The following is a 19,337-nucleotide window of genomic DNA, read 5'->3' on the forward strand; positions in this document are numbered from 1 at the left end:
TTCTAGGAGACTGATGACCATAGATGTTAAGTCCCATAGTGCTCAGAGCCATTTGAACCATTTTTTTTTTTTTTATTCTCGATTGGGTTTAAACCCGGAAGTTTTTGGCCATGGAAGCACGGTAAATTCATCCTCGTGCGCTTCGAAACACAACCGTGCACTGCGAGCTGTATGACTCATTGCAATGTCCTGGCGATGGATGCCATCCTGCCGAGGAAAAACAAACCGGATATAGGGCTGGACATGGTCTCCAAGGATAGATACATGCTTGTGTTGATCCACTGAGCCACGACAACATTTCCCAGACCATAGAGCTCCCTCCTCCGGCCTGGACCATTCCGACGATTGTGCAGGGTGTTGGCCATCAGACATTTCATGCTCTACACGTCAACGGCCGTCTGTCCGATGGAGCATAAAATGCGACTCAACTGAAAAGGCCACCTGTCATTGCGCAGTGGATACCCAGTTGCGTACTGGCGTGCGAATTCCAAATTTCGATGCCGATGAACAGCAGTCAGGATGGATGCATGAACCAGGCGCTGCAGCAACATTCGCTGAACGGTCGTTGAGCAGACACTGTTAGTAGTCCCTTGGTTCATCTGACCGATCCGATCAGTTGCCCAACAGTTGCCCGTCTGTTCGCTCGTAACATGTCAGCAGCCATAATTCAGCCCTGTTATCTATGGCCTGTGATGCACGACAGCTGCCTCGGCACCGATTTTGAATAGTGCCTGTTTTGGATAGCTCCATTTTGCCATGCACGGTATACTTTAACCATGGCGACACGCGAACGGTTCACAAACTTACCCCTTTCGGAACTGCTTCCATCCTTGACCCGAAAGTCAAAGATCATGTCCTTTTGGACGTCAGATAAATCGCTCGGTTTCCGCATTACGACAACGACTGCACTGTTTTCCGCGTGCCTTCGATACGCTTTATATACCCTCCACTGCTATTGCTCCCACCTGCCCTTTGTGAGTGGTTATTGCACGTTGATGTCAAACATAGGTTGTGGTCGCATTAATGTTACTTGACCATGTATGTTGATCCGTTGTGCATTCCAGATTGATGATATCATCCAGCAAATTCTACGAAATAATTCACCAGACAATAATGCTCCCTCTTCCGGCGTGGATCCTTCCTTCGATTGTTACAGTGCGTTTGCTTTCAGACGTTTCACGCCGTACACGTCAACGACCATCTGTCCAATGAAGCATAAAAGGTGATTCATCCGATAAGGCCACCTGACGCCATACAGGTGTGGTACTGGCGCACAAATTCGTCTTCGTCGCCAATGAACTGCAGTCAGCACGAGTGCATGATCCATGTCCCTGCTGTAGAGGCCCAAGCGCAACAACCTTCACTGAACAGTTGTTGAGGAGAACCGTTGGCAGCCCCTTGGTTCACCTGGGCAGTCAACTGCTCAACAGTGTCGGAAGTTCCATGCGGCTTTTCGCGGATGATGCTGCAGTATACAGAGAAGTTGCAGCATTAGAAAATTGTAGCGAAATGCAGGAAGATCTGCAGCGGATAGGCACTTGGTGCAGGGAGTGGCAACTGTCCCTTAACATAGACAAATGTAATGTATTGCGAATACATAGAAAGAAGGATCCTTTATTGTATGATTATATGATAGCGGAACAAACACTGGTAGCAGTTACTTCTGTAAAATATCTGGGAGTATGCGTGCGGAACGATTTGAAGTGGAATGATCATATAAAATTAATTGTTGGTAAGGCGGGTACCAGGTTGAGATTCATTGGGAGAGTCCTTAGAAAATGTAGTCCACCAACAAAGGAGGTGGCTTACAAAACACTCGTTCGACCTATACTTGAGTATCGCTCATCAGTGTGGGATCCGTACCAGATCGGGTTGACGGAGGAGATAGAGAAGATCCAAAGAAGAGCGGCGCGTTTCGTCACAGGGTTATTTGGTAACCGTGATAGCGTTACGGAGATGTTTAATAAACTCAAGTGGCAGACTCTGCAAAAGAGGCGCCCTGCATCGCGGTGTAGATTGCTCGCCAGGTTTCGAGAGGGTGCGTTTCTGGATGAGGTATCGAATATATTGCTTCCCCCTACTTATACCTCCCGAGGAGATAACGAATGTAAAATTAGAGAGATTAGAGCGCGCACGGAGGCTTTCAGACAGTCGTTCTTCCCGCGAACCATACGCGACTGGAACAGGAAAGGGAGGTAATGACAGTGGCACGTAAAGTGCCCTCCGCCACACACCGTTGGGTGGCTTGCGGAGTATAAATGTAGATGTAGATGTAGAACAGTTGCACGTCTACTCGCAGCTGTCGTTCACTCCTCTCATCTATGGCCCGTGGTGCACCACAGTTACCTCGGCGCCGGTTTTGGATAGCACTATTTTGCCATGCAAGGAATAACTTAACGACGTCGGCAGGCGAACAGTTTACAAACTTAGCGATTTCAGAAATGCTTCCACCCTTGACCCGAAAACCAATGATCACGCTCTTTTGGACGTCAGATGAATCGCTCTGTTTCCGCGTTACAACAATGACTGCACTGTTTCCCGCGTCCCTCCCTCCTCAACACACTTTACATACCCTCCACCGCTAGTGCTGCTACCTACAGCACGTTGACATCGAACATTGGCGTTGGTCACATTAATGTGACTGGACCTTGTATTATTTGAAGTTCGCACGTGATATGACGTGGTCCTTTGGCGAATGGATGTTAACTGCGTCCTCAAATTATGCTATACGAGGAGCCACCACATATGCTACTCTCCTTTATCATATTCGATACAGAGCATTGAAGTGTGCATTCGCACGTAGACCGGAAAATTAATTTGCGCATTACATCTCATGCAACTTGGTGCATAATGTTACTGCATATGTGAGGGATGGATCGTAACTTATGCTGAAATTCCATATTTTTCATTTGTTATGTTTTATGATCTTTAAACTGTTATACATACAATGTATTTGTTTCTTCTGTAGTTGATATGTTTTATAGTTGTTTGATAATGACGCTTTAGTTGAAATTGGCCAATAGCACAAGAAATAAACGATAAATCTACAGCCTATAGTGGACTGACTTTTCTCGAATCATTTCAGGCTTTGTAGGATGTTAGAGTAGATTAGTATTAAAACACGAATATTAAGAACGAATCGTATGAGTTGTTGCTCAAAAAATGTGGGAATGGTATCCTCCTACCACGAAGGTAGGTGTTTTAAAAAATGTAATTAATTGATATATATATATATATATATATATACACTCCTGGAAATTGAAAAAAGAACACCGTGAATTCATTGTCCCAGGAAGGGGAAACTTTATTGACACTTTCCTGGGGTCAGATACATCACATGATCACACTGACAGAACCACAGGCACATAGACACAGGCAACAGAGCATGCACATTGTCGGCACTAGTACAGTGTGTATCCACCTTTCGCAGCAATGCAGGCTGCTATTCTCCCATGGAGACGATCGTAGAGATGCTGGATGTAGTCCTGTGGAACGGCTTGCCATGCCATTTCCACCTGGCGCCTCAGTTGGACCAGCGTTCGTGCTGGACGTGCAGACCGCGTCAGACGACGCTTCATCCAGTCCCAAACATGCTCAATGGGGGACAGATCCGGAGATCTTGCTGGCCAGGGTAGTTTACTTACACCTTCTAGAGCACGTTCGGTGGCACGGGATACACGCGGACGTGCATTGTCCTGTTGAAACAGCAAGTTCCCTTTCCGGTCTAGGAATGGTAGAACGATGGGTTCGATGACGGTTTGGATGTACCGTGCACTATTCAGTGTCCCCTCGACGATCACCAGTGGTGTACGGCCAGTGTAGGATATCGCTCCCCACACCATGATGCCGGGTGTTGGCCCTGTGTGCCTCGGTCGTATGCAGTCCTGATTGTGGCGCTCACCTGCAAGGCGCCAAACACGCATACGACCATCATTGGCACCAAGGCAGAAGCGACTCTCATCGCTGAAGACGACACGTCTCCATTCGTCCCTCCATTCACGCCTGTCGCGACACCACTGGAGGCGGGCTGCACGATGTTGGGGCGTGAGCGGAAGACGGCCTAACGGTGTGCGGGACCGTAGCCCAGCTTCATGGAGACGGTTGCGAATGGTCCTCGCCGATACCCCAGGAGCAACAGTGTCCCTAATTTGCTGGGAAGTGGCGGTGCGGTCCCCTACGGCACTGCGTAGGATCCTACGGTCTTGGCGTGCATCCGTGCGTCGCTGCGGTCCGGTCCCAGGTCGACGGGCACGTGCACCTTCCGCCGACCACTGGCGACAACATCGATGTACTGTGGAGACCTCACGCCCCACGTGTTCAGCAATTCGGCGGTACGTCCACCCTGCCTCCCGCATGCCCACTATACGCCCTCGCTCAAAGTCCGTCAACTGCACATACGGTTCACGTCCACGCTGTCGCGGCATGCTACCAGTGTTAAAGACTGCGATGGAGCTCCGTATGCCACGGCAAACTGGCTGACACTGACGGCGGCGGTGCACAAATGCTGCGCAGCTAGCGCCATTCGATGGCCAACACCGCGGTTCCTGGTGTGTCCGCTGTGCCGTGCGTGTGATCATTGCTTGTACAGCCCTCTCGCAGTGTCCGGAGCAAGTATGGTGGGTCTGACACACCGGTGTCAATCTGTTCTTTTTTCCATTTCCAGGAGTGTATATATATATATATATATATATATATATATATATATATATATATATATATGTGTGTGTGTGTGTGTGTGTGTGTGTGTGTGTGTGTGTGTGTGTACATTACTTACCCGAATATAAACCTGTAGTGCACCTATAACTGCATGACACGTTTCTATATCTATGTCGCAAATACTTTGAAGTGAAACTGCACTTGTAAATTTCATATCTTCGAAAGAACTGCCAGTAGCAAGATATAGATAAGCGCTGACTTGGTGGACATGCGCCCCTCATTGTAGAGTTTGGTTTTGTGATCGTGGGGATAACCATTTCCAGGAATGTATCAAATGCTGGATCAACACAGAGTAAAAATTTATGATAATTTTTTTCAATCTTAGTTCTCTCAACAAGTTTTTGTAAGTGAATCTATGATGCTCCTTATATCAATTTTTCATCCACTTTCCTTCTTTTTCCTGTTTGGCACAAAGGAGAGCAAGTATCGAAGCTAAAGCGTATTGGTCGTCCGACATTCTGAACTAGAGTAAATAGCGCACAATATTATTGCACATTTCAATGAGCAGTCTAAGGAGAACTTCACTGTTACTGTACAATATTACTGTGCAATAATATTGACCGTCTAGGGTCCGCTCTATGCGAGGCGGAGGCGGTCGTTTATATTTCACGTGCATTGGTCGTATGCAGTAAAGTCGCAGCAAAAATATATCGTCAGTTTGCATATTTAGTAGCAACAGGGTCCACAGACGTGATAAACTAGTTGAAAGAAATAAGTTTCCTGCATTGACTATTATTCATTTCCATTTTATTTTGTGTAGACGTGTCGGCTTTTTAGCCATTTCTAAGCTAAATGTTTAGTCAGTTAACTACATATGTTTTGGGTTACAGCCATATAATTTCATGGGCAGTTCGTGGTAGGCCAGGCTTGAGTGCTATGGCCATGATATTCGGTTCAGTACAGTAGTCGCACACAGAAAAGCAATTTACTAGTGTGAGGGAACACTGAACCGTGTGCAGCGACATCTCGTGAGAAACAAGGCAAAGATAAACCTGTGTGGGGAGGTACGATCCATGCATGACCTGCGTTATCTAAGTTGGTAGATGCTGATAAAATGTGAATTTGGAAGTGAGTGAATCGGTTAATTTACCGAGGGTTGTGGGTAATTACACACGAATTCTGTTAATAAATCAGTAACGTCATTGTTAGTCAGCGGTATCCGTTGGCAGCCTATATTATTATCTGAACCATTATTAAGACTTCCATGAGGTGTTGTAAGGTGATAGTTGACTTTGTAAAAGCAATAATGCAATGAAGAACTGTGTTACTTACGAATTCAGTAAAGGACGTAAATGGCTAGAACTGTTAGTCTTTTAAAGCTACCTTTCTCACTTCAACTGAAAAACTTTAATATTCGTAAAGAAAAGAGATACGTTTTCGTTGCCTTTAACACGTTTACATTTTATACGAATCGCGTTCTTTCTGTTAAGCATGCCTTACCCATGTTTGGTCGTCATAAAAAAAGTTGTTCCAGTTAACAATCAGCAGAATATGGCGGAAGGGAGGTTATAGACCGTAGTACATACATGTTACAAATTTTGCACTAATATGATACGCTTCTGAAGCGTTTTCGAGTAATCGAAGTTCAGAGGTTTAAGAATGTGTTAAACACCGTACGAAAGTACCAACTGTCGGGCAGTGACATTAACGCAAAGTCTACGGCTGTGCTCTACTCACTTCTTTTTCTAGTCTTCCAAGAAAACACTTGTTTTGATACAATGATTAATGTTTCTTCAGAAAGGTATGATAACTATGAGAATAAATATTGTGGTACATTCCGGAAGAGCAATACTCAAGGTGTAAACAGGATCTTTGATGAATTTGACATTTACTTGTCGATTCACCCATGCGTGTATCGCATTGAAGTCATATCCAGCGTATCTGTTCTGAATAATGTCCACTGCATTTGAGGTACAGGCATCACGTATCTTTATCTACACTAATAATAAAACTAAATCTGTCGTGTCTGCACATTGAAAATAGTTGTTAAAAACTGATTGTGAGTGATGTAGGGAGTGTAACAGAATTCAATAAGACTATTTTTAAAAACTTTTTCTGTCTGCCTGTTTGAACATGCTTATCTCCAAAACCAATGGTCGAATTTTCACGGTGTTTTTACAGTAACCTGAGCGTAACTTGTGGCAAAATACAGGTTTTATTTCATTAAAATCGCATAACGAAAAAATATATCTGAATTTAAATTTTTGGGAGTTTGTTCAGCTTAGTACGAAGACCTGCTGAGAAGTAATGCCTCCAAATTATTAAGTAAAAACTCTTAATATTTTTCAAATACAGAAAGGTTACTAACACTCTACATCTTTATTCTTCGTGTCTACATGTTTGCAGTCCTCTGCCGCTAGAGGGTTCCATATGGTAGCGTGTAACATGGCGACGTGTAACATAATTATATCGATGCGTCAGAAACAGCGTACTGTAATCGAGTTTCGAATTCGAAGAGTTCGTTCACACATGGTGCACCCTCTTATTCCGCATTACAGTGTCAGACCACACACACGAGCACTCCACGATTTGCAGCAAGCCAACGCCTTGGGTTCATTGTCATCGGTCATCTTCCATATAGTTCCGATTTGGCCTCATCGGTTTTCCATCAATATCAAAACCTTAAAGAACACCTTCGTAGACTTCACTTTGATAGTGATGAAGCGGTGCTAGCGTGATGTGAGGTTGTGGCTCCGTCAACAAAGTCAGACGTGCTACAATATCGGTATCAACGAATTGGTCTCTACTTGGGAGGAATGTGTTCGTCACCAGAGAGACTATGTTGGAAAATAAATATATAGGCATGAAAAATAAAGATGTCGAATTTGTTTTATTTAAAAAGCTTTAAGAGTTTTCATATAAAAATTCGGAGGCATTACTTTTCAACATGCCCTCATAGTTCAGATGCTTACTTTAGTGACATGATCATCGGCAGTGTTAGTTTTTTTTCACCTCATTGACAGAAGTATTTTCGGAAGTTTACATGAAAGACAAAAATAAGCGCCACAATCTTATCTTTGCGAATACAAACTAATATTGAATTTACTTGGCTAGGATATATAAAATTTTCTGATTTCGCTTTGTGTGTAAAAACTTAACCTTATTACTGTGCTTCTTTCGATAGTTTTTATTCATATTTGACTTCTTGGTTAGGAAAGACGATTTAATGAGTTTTGAGTGATTTCAAAAAAATTGTTCAAGTGGCTCTGAGCACTATGGGACTTAACATCTATGGTCATCATTCCCCTAGAACTTAGAACTACTTAAACCTAACTAACCTAAGGACATCACACAACACCCAGTCATCACGAGGCAGAGAAAATCCCTGACCCCGCCGGGAATCGAACCCGGGAACCCGGGCGCGGGAAGCGAGAACGCTACTGCACGACCATGAGCTGCGGACTTTGAGTGATTTCGACGCCTACTTATTACGTTTTGATTTCGTTTTCTTTACAAACATAAATGCCAAAAAATGATTGTCTTTCTTAATGAGCTATAATGTGTAAAAGACTAGGGACTAAGCCGTCTAAAGAAACCAATGAAGATCGCGAGGCGAGATTTGCTGCAGCTCGATAACATCAGCCCTGAAGTCACTGTTTGTAAATCCCTTCCAAAAACGAGACGCGATATAACTCTGATCGAGGACATTATGCAGTATTACGCTCCTATAAACAAGTCGTCCGGTCGTAGTTAGTGCTACCTTTGTGAAACTAGAGCGGGTCGCTCGTCAATAAATAACTGAAGAGTGGAAATTACTAACGTTCTAAGCGTCAGATCTCACATTTTTCAGGATAGTCAGGAAACAATATATCTCTTTTTATGAATAACTTATTTATATCCAAAAAATTGAGAAGGTTAACCACATCACCACTGTATAAAATAATGAGACAAATTAGAAAATAAATAATTTATGCAGCGTGTTCTAAGTGCCCTACCAGGGAACCGATTGGTTCTAACTGCCAGTACGAACTTTTTTTTTTTTTTCAAGTTTTACGGAGGCACTACGATTTGTTTGTGATAGTACAGGTGCAGAAATTCAGCAGCAGTGTTTTAACTAATAGAATTGTTGACAACAAAAATCATTTCTCATATGATTTAAATTTTTGAAAGAGAATAACGAAATTAATTTCAAGAAGAAAATCTCTCAGTACTGACTGTTGTTTCTTGCACAACCTCATGCTTAGGATCAGTTGTTACTAAGTATACTGTAGCTCCATGTGCTGTTGAGAAAGAAATGGCAACATGATCAACGAGTTTTTTTGGTTTACAAGTGATAAACATGGCTAGTCTTCCAGATCAAGTACGGCATGGCATACATCCGCCATACTCTCTGCTCTTTTGGATACACTGACTTTTCTCATTTTTCTGTTTCAGAATGTGAATTTTAATAGGTGTTTGAGATGGCTGAGTTTGTAACACTTTTGGCAACATGATCAACGAGTTTTTTTGGTTTACAAGTGATAAACATGGCTAGTCTTCCAGATCAAGTACGGCATGGCATACATCCGCCATACTCTCTGCTCTTTTGGATACACTGACTTTTCTCATTTTTCTGTTTCAGAATGTGAATTTTAATAGGTGTTTGAGATGGCTGAGTTTGTAACACTTTTATTACAATGCATTTGGAACCTTACACGCCTCCATTGACAACAATGTTTCAGTACCATCTTTAAAATCAAAGAAGTCAGTCTGTATGCATTGAATTTAAATGGAATGGATTCATAACTTTAACTAACTAAACAATATTGTGTAAATCTTGCGGAACAAAGAGTTTGCCTACCTTTCTTTGTTTCTCTGTAATTGCGAAATCTTTGTCACAACTCAAACAAGTTGTGCCCACTCACCAAAAACTGTTGTTACTTCTTCATACCGTCCCAGGTTAAATAGAAGAGACCCTGGCGCATAGCATTTGGAACTCAACAAGGAGCCACTGCCTAGCGCGAAGACCATGCACCATCTAGTAGCGAATGCTTGAAACATTTTCTCCATGATTTGACACTTGGAACAAGTCTGCGGACGCAACAGAGTACCTAGAATAAAACAGCACTGAAAATGCGTTTTGTGACAACGCTAAGAACGTTTTTTCATCACGGTTCCTTATTACACCTCGATTATATCTCACCACGAAACAACCGGAATGACTATCATTATTATTATTTTTTGCTTTCCGAAGAAATGTGATTCGTTGTAGCGATAAACGATTTTTCAGGAAGAATAGAAAAAAATGGTCGGACTCAAGACAGAACGGGCGGACCTTTTTTGCCCGTTGGGCTAACGGGGAGACTCAACGGCTGGTGCTGTCATACGATATTTACCAGCCTCGTAAAAATCTGAACATCGATTCCCTGCAGAAGCTTCAGAAGCTTCAGAAGCGCATCGTACTATAGAAGCTTTTGTTACTTCTAACAATTAAGTACAAAGTACAATTGTGCGAAACGTGAGCCAATTGGTTGATCCGTTGGGTGTACGCGTGCCTTATGAGTAAACAAACTGTCAGTTCTGGAGAGGTGAGGTTCAAGTTCAGCATCATAGTCTCCCTCAATAGTTGACGGTGGTTTCTTTGACATCGGCATGGCCCGTTTACCACCCCATCTTTGTCTAACACGAGTTTGTGCCCAGTATCTAACGACCGCGCAGTCGATAGGACATTGAACTGTATTCTTCCTTCTCTCATTTTTCTGGTAATCCATTTCCGGTAATGTCTACTTTGTGGATAGCCACCGCCAGAAGACAACACAGGATGTCACACTCTCCAAGAATTCTCAGATTAAAATTTACATCCATGTCCGGAATGAGAAACTACCAGCACCTAGTCTTAGCTACCATTGCATATCGTAAATCTACCGCATTTAAATACAGTAGTAGCAGCATGACGATATAAATGTCATCACCTGTTCGACTCTACCAGTAGATAATTTTTCTACGGATTTTGTCTGCCAGTGATTGACAGTAGATGTATCTTTTAAAGGTGGACACAACGGATAACAGAAAAGAACTGTTTTCAAAACAAATTTGTTAGGTGCCTCATTTCTTTCTTTCAAATACGAAGAAATGTCGAGCAACGGTTAAGAGTAAATCTCTAGACATATATTTGGCAGGAGTAGTACTCTTAACTCTGTTATACCACTCCGATTTAGATATGCCATGGTTTCCCTGAACATCACTTCAGAAAATACCACGATATTTCCATAAATAGACTACGACTGTTTCCTTCATTCCCCAGATGAGCTTACCTTCCGTCGATGATGAGATCGACATCGACATCGACGAGTCGAAAATTCTATTCTTCTGTGTTTTTCTTCAAACGTATGAATATCGAGAGTAGTGCATGTGTCTTCGTATACAGGCCTAAAGTATGCCAAGGCACTGCACGTTATTTGAATGCATCTTTATCTCTGTCAATAAAAGTAGTCATAAAAAGTTCAAGATCGTAAGTTTATTTTTCCTTGGCTGTTAATACTGGCCACATATGAATAGTCACCGTATCAAACCTCATCGTACATTATAATCTTCATTTAATATGAGCCTTAATCTCGGTTTGAAGGTAATAGTACCAAAATAATTTTAAATCGTTTCTAATGTGCACAGTCGCAAGAGAGCTTACATTGTATATCCGTAATTCTCATGTGGTCGCCGTAATCGTTGTTACTATGTTTTTACAAAACTTATCTCTGTTCCATACAGTGAGGCATCTGCCCGGGCACATTATGCGTGATTATGTGTGTAAGCAGCTACTGAAGTGGCTTCTATGGTCTGCCTCACTGAGTACACTCGCTGGCTCATACAGGGGGTTCAGAAATTCCCGGTACAAACTTCTAGAACTTGTAGAGGGAAGTGAATGCACAATATTTTGAATCGGATCCCATATCCAGAAACGTATCGTTTCCGTTCTACGACGATTTCAGTTCAGCTGTGTACCGCGTCCACGTCTGCTGAGGGAAAGAGAAAAGTCTCACAGTTGCTTGCCCTGGTATGCAATTGGGTAGACAGAATGATGTGGACTACTTCTTGTGGGGTCGTGTGCAACATTCTGGCCACTGCACGAGAAACTGAAGAGACACCACTTGGGATGGAGAGCGTGCACCAGAACATGCTTCTTAAGTAAAATCTCTGTAACAACGCTGGTGGTTGCCACATCGCGCCGCTGGGGTAATGCATCACCACTGTTCTGTACGTACCGTATGTTGGGTTCATTTTTGATTTAGAATAATGTAAACACGTAATGTTTAAGTGATAATACAAACAAATATGCTTAAATGACAAATGGATGCTTCGTTATGTTTTCTTTCGAGCTGTTACCAAATGATTGTACTGCGTCACGCCTAATACAATTCCTATCAAGCGGAAGTGGATGAGTTAAACATCTGAATAAAACCGCCATAGAACGGAAAAGGTACGTTTCGGGACATGGAATCCTACTTAAAATATTATGTACTCACTTCTTCCTACAAGTCCTAGAAGTTTGTAATGGGAATCTCCGAACACTCTGTATTTACAAGATGATCAAAATAAGTTACACAACCGGAAATCCTGCTTGATGTTAAATCTATTCTACAATAATTTTTCACTGAGAAAAAATCGCAATTCTATTGATTGTCATTAAAAACTTATGCTGTCTGCCGGATCGAATGCGACGAGTGAGTGAGGTCAATGGTGTCGAGTGTTTTAAGAACAGAAGGAGATATAGAAAGTCCGCCCGTCTGTAGACTGTACATAAAATACTAAAAAAATTAGAAAAAACAGGGGTCTCGCAATATCTTAACTATCAGACAAAACTCTGTAGATATGTGGTATTGTCGTCACCGAAAGATTAGGATATCACAAGTACTTTAGTCGTTGGGTGCGAAACTCCTTACATACCGAGAACCACAAACCACAACTGCTGACTACTTTTATTTAACTTATTTTTCGTAAGAAGAAGGCCCAGTGGGGAAAAATCGTGATCACACATGACTTTACCATACTAGATCGGAGACAAAGCGGCAATCAATATTGTCTCAGCAAACAAAGTAAAATCGAACGCGTCTAATTTTACCAGCTGTAAGCTTACGAGAACCGTTTTTAGATGCTATAGAAATTGTGTTTGTGTGTTTTATGAAGTTTGTTGTTGTTGTTGTGGTCTTCAGTCCTGAGACTGGTTTGATGCAGCTCTCCATGCTACTCTATCCTGTGCAAGCTTCTTCATCTCCCAGTACCTACTGCAACCTACATCCTTCTGAATCTGCTTAGTGTATTCATCTCTTGGTCTCCCCCTACGATTTTTACCCTCCACGCTGCCCTCCAATACTAAATTGGTGATCCCTTGATGCCTCAGAACATGTCCTACCAACCGATCCCTTCTTCTGGTCAAGTTGTGCCACAAACTCCTCTTCTCCCCAATCCTATTCAGTACCTCCTCATTAGTTATGTGATCTACCCATCTAATCTTCAGCATTCTTCTGTAGCACCACATTTCGAAAGCTTCTATTCTCTTCTCGTCCAAACTACTTACCGTCCATGTTTCACTTCCATACATGGCTACACTCCATACAAATACTTTCAGAAATGACTTCCTGACACTTAAATCTATACTCGATGTTAACAAATTTCTCTTCTTCAGAAACGCTTTCCTTGCCATTGCCAGTCTACATTTTATATCCTCTCTACTTCGACCATCATCAGTTATTTTGCTACCCAAATAGCAAAACTCCTTTACTACTTTAAGTGTCTCATTTCCTAATCTAATACCCTCAACATCACCCGACTTAATTCGACTACATTCCATTATCCTCGTTTTGCTTTTGTTGATGTTCATCTTATATCCTCCCTTCAAGACACCATCCATTCCGTTCAACTGCTCTTCCAAGTCCTTTGCTGTCTCTGACAGAATTACAATGTCATCGGCGAACCTCAAAGTTTTTATTTCTTCTCCATGGATTTTAATACCTACTCCGAATTTTTCTTTTATGAAGTAGAGAACAACAATCAACACTGAAGTCGACTCTAGAAATCACCAAAATTAGAAAAAGACAGCCGAGATAAATATGGGCTTTTGACTACCAGTATTGTGCTTTAGCACGACAATGAATGACCTGAGTCTGCTCGCCAAACCAAGAATTATTGCGTCACTTCAAGTGTGACGTTTCTCCACATTCACACTATATGCTGGACTTAACTCTGATTTCCATATCTTCATGCATTTGGTCTCTCGCTTGACTAGAAACGTTTTGACTCCGAGGTAAAACTGAGAGACCCTATCGCGTGCTGGCTACGATTTCATGTGGCAGAACGTGATACAGAGAAAATTTATTGACTATACATGAAATGTGACAACTGGTCAAATTTACATAGTGCGTGTGTAAAAAAGTAATACGAAGGTTAGGATTTAAGATCTTTCTAATCAATTTTCTTTACGTATTCAAGAATTGTATTTGTAACGCAACGAAGATTACGTTCTGAATATCTGTCCTACATATACTAATTTCTAATTATTTTCTCTTCAATAAGTAGAAAGTGAGCCCGTTAATACCCTAAGCGGGTGTCCGGATTTTCCATACCCGTCCTAATTTAGTTATTATTTTAGGCTCTCAGATCACTGCAGGCACCTCAGTAAACGTTTTAAGTAAGCAGATAAAATCAAATAACTTTCAAAGTATCCATTAAAGGATCTCTTATATTTCAATGAAATGAAAGTGTCACACGCACAAATTTTGTAGTACATTCCAGTACTACAAACTCCATACGAAGATGATGACAATCTTAGAAACGTATGATGGAGAAGGAGATACACTAATGTAGCTGGTATTAAATTTAATGTGATCCAAAAGTGGAACATTCATTTAGAATGACGGTCTCTTATAAACTAACAGTTAAAACTGGGTGAATGAAATAAATTAGAAAATACATCCGGGAATAATATCTAACTGTCTTACCTACTTGAGCTGATCGACAAACATTGAAATTAAAATTTGTTTTACGACAACCGGTAATATAAAATATTAACGTATTTCATAATAAAATTCGGTCGCCAGTTGCAAATATATTTAAATTTCGCTTTATTGGTTTCAACAAATTAGTTTGTCAGCATAGAAGCGTATTTTCCGAGTTGGCCTGCACAAGAGGGATACGCACTGAAGCGGTTCGATATCGGAGCCATAAGAAAAAGGTAACACATGACAATACAAGGACCTTGTGTAGGGCTGTGTTCGGGAAGTGTTTTCTCAGTGATCAGAGACCCATAGCATACTGCGTGTAGTACATTACCGTCATTTTGCTAACGTATTGGAGATAGTTATTTAAAATATAAACTGCTCAGATGTCGTTTTCATTAGCAAACACATATAAATTCTATACTGTATATCCAAACGAGCTGATCAGAATGATATTTCAGCGCTTAATCTCCAAGCATGCGGAATTTTTGTAACAGACGTAGTACCTTCCTCTGAGAAAAAAAAGAAAAGCAATGCTAAGGCCCTACGTGATCTGCTTGTGGTGAGAGAGAACTCTGCAGGTAAAGAAATGATTTAACAATAAATGGTTCACGCGTTTTCCGTAGTTACCCTAAATCGCTGGTGTATAGTGTGCACTCTCCAGTAAATGAACAAATTTATAAAAAATCTGAAAAGTAGCTTTATTTAAATACACATTGAGCCCTGTTGGAGCCTGAATCCATGCCATGGCAACTTATAGTATTATACCCGGGAAGATCTGTATAATGGTCCACCACAAATGAATAAAAATCGCTTGTCTGCAGTAACGTTCACGCGACGTGAACGTGTTTTATTGCTTTACGAGCAGTTAATCTTCATGATGGGTAAATTCTTGTTGGTAAAAGTTGGAAAGTGAATCAGAGTCTTTGTCAGGAACTGGTGCAGAGCCCCATCAAAAAAAAGTAGGAAAATATTTGAAAGAACTGCTTCGTCGCCTTCAGTAACCGGTGTAGTTTGTATTATTCTACCTCATATCTCTGACGGTAAAATTAGAAGTAAGATTATAACCAAAATTCTGATAATGTAAATATTCTGGAAAAAATGATTTTACGATAACAATAACAGTGAATTCTGTAAGTACACTGTTTCTGCTATTACTGAACGCCGAAATTGGACAGTATATGCATAACTTGTATCTGGGATCGGAAGTTTCGAATTATCCATTAAGGAATGAAATATTTAATAAATGTATACCATGTTAATTTGAAACTAGAATATAAGATCATGCAGCAAAAGAACAACTACACATAAAACATCCGATTTTTGAAATAATTAACAGCTTAGGGCATTTTCCAATAGTTTTATGCGGGAATTTAAAATTCTTTATCAAGTGTTTAACCAGTGGCAGCTTACCTAATTACATCTTGTAATTTTTTACGAAGCTTTTTAGCGGTGAAGGTGCTCTTACAACTGACCATACACTTCCATGACCAAATACGCGGGTATTACACTTTTCATTAAGCAACCACGACTCAGAATGCGTGCGCGTTGTTCAGAAAATTGTGCACCATAATGAATGACGTGAATTGCCATACTACATTCAAATAACATAGTTTTTCACGAAACACAGAACGAATGTGCTCAAATCTCTCTAAATTTCGACAGTATTCGAATTTCTTAAATGTGTCAGTTTTGTAGCCATTTTCTCTTTTTAACATTAACGGTAATATGTTTCCCTATTTTCACGCCGTTCTGTAATACTCGTAAATCTCATATTATAATGTACTAGAAATTATCCTCTGTTTATGACGCAAGGCATGTTGTTCGCATAGTCGTGGCCCTGATTCATGATATCTGACACAGCTGTGTAGTATTTCTCTAAAGGTAAAATAGGAGAACTCAAAATAATTCCCCTTAAATAGGGGAAATCACACTGAATAATGTCTTTTGTCGTACAGTCGTATTCGTAACAAAATCAACTCGCTCATCCCGTAACAAAATCAACTCGCTCATCCCGAGTAGTCGTCCTTTGCACATTCGGCTGTTGTACTATGCGATAAACATCTTCTGAGTGTTAGAATGTGCGGCTATATCAGCTAATCTCTAGATTCCGTGAAAATCTATCATTTCTCCTATCTCCAGGTATTGTATATCACATTTCCAAAACCAGTTCACTCACACACCGTGACTCTAGTGACAGTAATTTAGCCACAATTACACATGCCTACGCAATGTAATACATCATTCCATACATAGCATTTTGAAAAATATTCGTATTTGCTTACGTACACCACCAGAGGGTATCTTTTCTAATATTATAAATTATTTTACAAGTGAGAAAGTCTTCCTGTTCTTTCTGTTTATTTTTACATCCACTTCATGTATTATTCCTTATATCTCTCAAATTATGATTGCCCGTTTTCCCATTTCCTTCTATCAGCTGTCTGTGCTTCTAGTAGGTAACCACCATCTAATCGAATCTCAGTGCTGGGAGAAATCAATACTTCCTCCACTTATCCCTTTTGCCATCCTGTGTGACTATGTGTTCTATATGCACGTGTGTCCAAATTATTCAGATGTGACTGGCCTGCTAGTCCATCGTCCACCAGTATAGGCATAAGAAACTGCCTGTCGGTGTGTCAGATGCGCCGTCGTCAAACCAACATTCAGATTGTTTCCGAAATTGCCCACTTCACCGTTCCAAGTTTCAAAGTTAATAGTTACGTACAGATAACTTTTCCTGGTTTTCCGCACGTTGGTCTTTATAAAAATAGCACATAAGATTAATGTCACCATGATTCTTCAAGATAAATATCAATCTATTACTTGTACGCAACAGAATCCTAGCCTAGCATCCGTTTTTAGAAGATGAGGCAGATTTTAATTGCGCGACAATCACCTTACATCTTCAAAACATTATTATGCTTTTTCGTAGTTAGTGATGAAGAAAATTAATGACATCACGTACTGCACCACTATTCTTTCTGACCGGTACGACTGTAGTGTCAAGACGTCAACCAACCGTATGTAATATATCACTTATATCGCTTATGCATATTGCTTCATGTAACAAGTTTCACTGGAAACTAATCTTTACAGTAAATGGAGCTGTACAACATTTCATGACACTAATATAGCGTCTGTAGAGCCTTCATTTCCCTTGGACATTCGTAGGGGAGGGCTAGGTGTTCTCGTTTTAGAATTTGACGAAAATGTTTAAATGCAACTAGACATTTTCTGCTCGATCGCCTTAAATAAAATTATATTTGCGTAGCACAAAACAGAAACCAGTTGTTAAAACAAATTTCGAAGCAGGAATTATATCTAGTGTACATCAGGACTGACAAATAACCATATGGTAATGGTGTGTGCTGCTGTCTCCGGAACTGACCCGCTCGGTTTTGGGGAATTTGTAGGATTGTTTCGAGTGGTTTCTGTACGTGGAAGTAACAGCAAAGTCAATAAGCTGTTGTAATCCCTTCTTTACTACGGTTTGGCAAACCATGCGCTTTGCTTCCAAATAAAAAAAATCAGTGTCAACCCCGACTGAAGATTACAAATTTCAGTTTGCTTACAATTACGGAGCGGGAGGAAGTGTCGCCCACTATTAAACTTTAAGTCCGTGGCAGAATGTACGGTATTATGAAACCTCATGACAGATTAAGGCTATACACTGAAATGGGAGTCGAATACGCACCCTTGGCTTCACAGGCATCGACTGAATTATCCGCCCAAGGCTCGGATAACATTTTCAGTCCAAGTGTACCTATATCTTACTTACCAAACTCTTGTCCAGAAGGGTTCAGAGATGAATTTCTACGCTGTTGATGAAAAAGGAAGATAAACTCTACGGCATATTTAAACTGTTACGGTGTCCCCAGAATGTTTACTCAGTAGTAGCATAGCTCCTGAAAAGTCAGGCTCCAGGTTCGGATTTGGTGCGGTACACACTTTTAATCTGTCAGGAAGTTTCACGACAGATATGTTTCGTTTTTTATGTACGGAAAACGTCATTCATCGCTCGCAACTCATCTACAGCTGTATTTAGAGCTGTGGCACGAATGTCCTGGTGGCGGCTGTCTTCTCCACAGAGACAAGTCTTTACATGTGTATCAGATAAAGTATGTAAAGAAAGACTGAATTATATGCTAACAGTGAAGCTTGTGTAAACTGTTATTCCAATTCCAAACAAAAATGATGCACATATTAAAATTCCACGTTATATCCTGTATAAGATAGCATACAAACGTCATAAAAGGCCTCAAGAAATGACTTTTGTTTTCAAATAAACAGTCTGTAAGCTCAGACTTTCAGTATAACGGCCTATACTACTCGTACCTGAGAGGAATCCCGGTTGCTAAACGTGATAACCGAGCGAGGTGGCGCAGTGGTTAGCACACTGGACTCGCATTCGGGAGGACGACGGTTCAATCCCGTCTCCGACCATCCTGATTTAGGTTTTCCGTGATTTCCCTAAATCGTTTCAGGCAAATGCCGGGATGGTTCCTTTTAAAGGGCACGGCCGATTTCCTTCCCAATCCTTCCCTAATCCGAGCTTGCGCTCCGTCTCTAATGACCTCGTTGTCGACGGGACGTTAAACATTAACCACCACCACCACCTAAACGTGATCGTGTTCAGTGAATCAGCAGAGTGGACGGCAAAAGCGCCATAATTAACTCAGTCAAGTCTCTTTAAAACCTTCTCATACCGAA

The 19,337-nt window shown here is 41.1% G+C and overlaps 1 protein-coding gene across 2 annotated transcripts in view; it reads left to right on the forward strand.

Annotated features, from left to right (window-relative positions):
* LOC126470342 (sodium- and chloride-dependent GABA transporter 1) overlaps positions 1-19,337 on the forward strand; it is a 381,315-nt gene that overhangs the window by 40,449 nt on the left and 321,529 nt on the right. The window lies entirely within an intron of this gene.

The sequence above is a fragment of the Schistocerca serialis genome, chromosome 3 (genome assembly GCF_023864345.2).
Source record: "Schistocerca serialis cubense isolate TAMUIC-IGC-003099 chromosome 3, iqSchSeri2.2, whole genome shotgun sequence".
Taxonomy (NCBI): domain Eukaryota; kingdom Metazoa; phylum Arthropoda; class Insecta; order Orthoptera; family Acrididae; genus Schistocerca; species Schistocerca serialis.